Source organism: Pinus tabuliformis, chromosome Q, assembly GCF_031772625.1.
Source record: "Pinus tabuliformis cultivar Carrire ecotype Pingquan chromosome Q, CPIR1, whole genome shotgun sequence".
Classification (NCBI taxonomy): domain Eukaryota; kingdom Viridiplantae; phylum Streptophyta; class Pinopsida; order Pinales; family Pinaceae; genus Pinus; species Pinus tabuliformis.
This window is the reverse complement of record NC_142296.1, coordinates 950,786,661-950,792,005: the sequence shown is the minus strand read 5'-3', so window position 1 is coordinate 950,792,005 and position 5,345 is coordinate 950,786,661. Positions and strand designations below refer to the sequence as shown.

At 37.3% G+C, this 5,345-nt stretch overlaps 1 pseudogene; it reads right to left on the bottom strand.

The window, feature by feature from the left end:
* Nucleotides 1-1,185: 1,185 nt before the first annotated feature.
* Nucleotides 1,186-4,582, bottom strand: LOC149222638 (transcription factor GAMYB-like; annotated as a pseudogene).
* Between the last annotated feature and the right edge of the window lie 763 nt (nucleotides 4,583-5,345).

Here is a 5,345-nt window from a genome sequence, read left to right as displayed (position 1 = left end):
TATGCAGGTTATTGGCTTATGGTGTTGTGCTTGATCTGAACCAAGGATGAATCTTAGTGGTTGATGAAGGATAAGATCTAACGATGGATCATGATCTTAAGGCTTGAAATGAATTATCATTATGTGGTTTGATCATGTATAGTCTAGATCTGAATAATGATGCATGTGTTATTTGGTAAATATTATGATCTGGGTATAACTGAAGTCTGGAATAGCTACAGAATTATGAATTAATATTTGCAGATGTATATGCTGGTTGGCTTTGAGAAAAGCGCGTATACACGTAGGTTTGACACATGGAAGTAGTGTATACCTTATAAAGTATGTTTCAGTTGTTTCTATTTGCTGTTGCGGAGTTTTGGGTTTTGGTTTGGGTTCTTGTTACTATATTCTGGTGACAATATTATGAATGATCTGATTGATTGTGATTTAACGATGGGTTGTCAAAGTGATTGATTGATTCGGTTGTGGTTGATTCAGAAAGTGATGATTGAGTCTCAGTGATTGGTTGATGCAGATGTATTTGATGATTGAATTGTAGTTATGATGTTGTTGATGGATCCAGTCTGAAAATTTATGAAACATGGTCCTTGGAGGAAGAAAGAAGGTCGTAGCCTTCTATAGGTCACCACCTACATACTAGTAAACATATCGGCTAGTACAAGAGTTAGGGGTTGTAGCTCCCTTCCAATAGAAGCTGGAGAACGAGAGAAGGTTGTAACCTTCTGCAGGTAGAAGCCTGTGTACTATTATAAGTCTACACCAGTACAAGATTGTAAACAATTTTTCTTATTATTAAAAGAAGACAGAGACAACAACAGCACATGGTTTTCACCCACATTGGGTTTCCACCTTATATCTTGGTGTTCATGTGTGTTGCTTATGTGTGATGCTTTATTCTACTTTTACTGCACTGTCTAATAAATCTCTGATATACTGGTTAAAGTTCAATGCATGATAAATGGGGTAAATCAAAGGTTCTCTACATATACGCTAGTTTCTTTAAGTACAGTCACTTATACACGCTAGTTCACTTAGTTGAAGTAGCATATACAAATATGTTTGGGAAATTAAATTATTGATCTGATAATACTGATTCACCCCCCCTTTTAGTATTATTTCCAACACTTAGTGTGTGGGAAGGAGGAGAACCTCAACCATATTATGTGGAACTCCAAATTTATGCTAGATTGTTGGCATTAAGTTCGATGGAACAAGAGGTGGTAGTGTGTATGAGTTATTTTCTGTAGGAGTAGACACTGTCTCCAAACACGTGCCAGTGGTATGCACAGACTCCACAAGTTGGCTTGAAGGAAGCTCCATTTTCACACCTGGTAAGGGTGTAGGAGAAAAGAGATTGCTAATGAAAAGGGCATGGCTACCAATCATCAAACCCCTAAGGTTGATAGATTATGATTGGAATTCCTGTTGCTCATATTAGGATCATAAGGAAAACCATTTTCCACAAACCCATCCAATCTGGGAGGCTGAGCATATGGAAATCATCCAGCAGTCTTGAAGCACGGTTCCCCTATGCTCTTTAATGGGGTGTCATTGAAAAACTGACCAAAAGGGGAGATCCCTCCTCCTCCTACACCAAAGGGCATCATCCTCTCACTATCCTGAATCCGCTTTGCACACTGAATTGGGTTTACCATACGGTAACTTTGTGACAATCCCAGTGCCTGATTCAGAATCAAACTCGTGGAAACCTCTGTCAATCCGGGAACGAAGTGTATGTCAATGCATGCTGGCTAGGTTTCAGGCTATCAAAGGTGACATTAGGAATCCCCAGTTTTGCAGAGCCAGACAGGAACTCATGATAATTATGACTATGATTATGCTGGGATGTTGAAGCATCTGCACCGTTGATGGGCTGCTGATTTTGTTGATTGTTGTTGATTGCTTTAGAGGCAGATCGGGTGGGTAAAGAGGTAATCCCTGTCTCTGCCTTATCTTGATCCGTGTGTTCCAGTGATTCTTAATCTCGTTATCAGTCCGCCCAGGCAACTGAACCCAAAATTAAAAGCATAAGAATACATGACCCTAAATTTATTGATTTGATTTATTTTCAGCATTCAAAGGGAACCAAACACAGGTCATCCCAACATATATACCACAAGTAAAATGAGTCACAAAGTCATATATGGCCTCAACTAACAAATGGGTTTTCATCAGAGATCTTTTGTTTTAATAAAAAAGAAACGTAAAAGCAAACCAACAAAGGAAAAAGTAACAATAGGTACCACCTGAGCAGCCATGCGAGCCCATTTGTTTCTGAACTTGGCGACCTCGGGCAGTTCCTACTGCCACATTGTAGCGTTGTTCCTATGCCAAACATCCTATGTCTCTACTGCCACCGCCGCCGCCCTGATCAGGATGCAAGAATAGCCATTTATTCAGAGAGTCGTTGTCCATGAGCTCGTAAACCAGGAGCCTCTGGCGGGCATTGTTCCTCCCTCTCCTTGAAGAGTTGCAGAGTGAGCGAGAGACCTATTTAGAATGCTTGAAATTGGAGAAAAACCAGAGGACGGAAAAGGTGGTGAGAGTGCCAAGCTACAAAACCTCTGCTGAATGTTTATATGAGATTTCTGAGCTTTTCTCACAGCAATTCTCGTATTTTGGTGTCCTCCATGTTCAGTGACATAAACTCCACTAAAAATTTAAACGAACTCTCCTGAAAATGGTGCACACAGATGTCAAGTGGAAAACATAAAGGTGGCCTAAAAATCTATGCACAGATGTCAGACGCACATGAAAAGTGTAGATGCTCAGTTAATTCAAAAGAAGCCCTATCGACCTAATTAATATTATTTTTTATTTTAAAATTCGTTATAATTAATATGAAATAAATAAAATAATAATAATTCACAAGAAATGTCTGTTATTTAAAATTGTATATGTTTATTTTAAAATATTTTGTTATTTAGATATAAAATAAATATTTAATGTGATCGTGTCTATATTTTAAAGGAAAAATAATATAATAATGTTGTAAGAATGTATTTTTCTTTTAAATTATTTTATAAATCAATGTAGATAGTCTCGAGAGGGATTAATTTTTTTGAAGTGACAGTGTTTTTAGATTGGAAAGAGATTTGATTCCTCTAAACACTTGGTTGATTGGGAGTTAAGATGGATCTATGTTGGTTTATACTACATTGTAATTCAATCATAGTATCTAGAGTTTCACCCACTACTATTTGGAGAGTTATGTAATGAGATAAAACATTATTTTCAAAATACATTGTTTGCTTTAACTGGATTATGTTGCTTGCTTTAATTGGGTTGGGTCCTTAGTGTACACCATTATCTAGAGCCTTAGAAGTGTTCAAATTTGAATTTGAAAAATTTAATCGCCAAAGTTAGAATTTGGAAACCTTTAATAAGATTTTAATAGTTATTGTAAATGTATCATTTCACAATGAAAAACACATTAATTATCCTAGATCTATCTTTTTTTTTTTTTTCTAGTTAAGACTAACCTAAGTACCCACGGGGATTTGAACCGGTGACCTATCGCAAGGAATGCCTTAACAATGCACCCGTTCACCGTCAATCCAAAACCCCGTGGGCAATTATCCTAGATCTATCAAGGAATTAGTTATTTCTAATTACTAAAAATAGAATACAAACTCATTATGAAATCTCTTATCATTTAATCAAATTTAGATTTTAATAGTTATTGTAAATATATTTACTCTTGATGAAAAACACTCTTTAATACAATTTTAATAGTTACTGCGCGTCAAAGAACTTTATGTTTAAAAATTAATTTATTATCGAAAGGTCAATCTTAGAAAAACATGATGGTCAATCTCAAAAAAACATGATGGATGGACTAGATGGATGGATGGACTCAAAAGTCTTAGAATCTCGCAAGGATTATGATGGCGAGATCAAATTTGTGATTTGAGTTGCAGATCTCCAGTCAGCCCAGAGAACAAAATCTTTGGAGAACCATGGGGAATCTAAAAGATTCCTACAAGCCCAGATTTTGACAGTGTCGGAATTTGACAAATGGATAGTCGATTTTACACCTCTCGTCGACAAAAATTCAGTGGTGTAGTCAATTTTTGTAACTGAGCCTTCCATTTTTTGGCCAACTTCAGAGGTGCGAGTACATGAATCAGTCATGTCATGTTTTCCTTCATAATCGTTGAGATGAGGTATTATGTTTTGAGATCCTTGCTTAATGTTATGTTGTGGGATCACTTTTTCCACATTATGTGAGATGTATTTAGCTTGTCATGCTATGTATTGTTGTTGAGATCCATGTGTAACTATGTTGAAGGGATACTCATTGCCACATTATGTGAGATCATGTTAATTTGTCATGCTAAGAGGAAGCTTTCTTGAGTGAGAATTCCTGTAAGCGGAATGTCTCGTGGAGAGACAAGCCACTATTGTTTGAGGGTGTATGTCCTTTCTACGACAAAGAATCTTCCATGTACATCATCATCATTTCCAATAGTATATGAAGCGACCTCCACCATCTTGACACTGGGTCCAGAGACGTAATCCACAATAGACGAACTCTATTATCAAATGTCTCGTGTTTTGATTTGCTAATCGTTGTCATGTTTCCTCTTGTTAAGCATGCACATATTTTCTTCTATGCTCTTTAAAATTCAAGTCTAACAACATTACAGAGGTAAAAGATCTTGGATGATTCCAGTAGGTAAAGGAACCCGGATCAAGTTTGGTATCATAGCGGTCTTCTCGTCGATGTGAATTGTGAGCATGAACAATTATTGAAAGTGCAGCAATGGAGGATGACAAAGACATGTACGAGGCCATGCTCAGGATGTCCAAAATGGACATGTTGTATGAAGCTTATGAGAGACAAGAGAAAGAAGAAGCAGCAGTGCTTCATGCACACCTTCCAGTGCATTCATTGCCTTCACTGTCTTCTTATCTTTCGAATGAGGAGATCAACCAGAGTCTTCAAGAAGATAATTTTGAATTGAAGATTCTTCTACAAGAGGAGAAAGAGGAGAAGCATCAATTACAGCTTCAGTTGCAAGCCGCAGAGGCAACCTTAGAAGAATTGAAGCAAAACGACCAAAGCCTTCAAGCAAAGGACGCTGAATTAAGGAGGCTTCTACAAGAAGAGAAAGAGGAGAAGCAGAGACTACAACTTCAGCTACAAGCCACGAAAAATACCTTGGAGGAGTTGAGGCGCGACAAAGGCTTAGAAAATTCCTCATCACCTATTTCGAAATCGACATCTGAGGTAAACAATTGTGATTATTCTTTAGTTTCATCTTCACATGATGTTATTTATGTTGGAAATGTGGAGATACCCATTACAGGAACTGACATGAGATTCCTTACGAAGATGG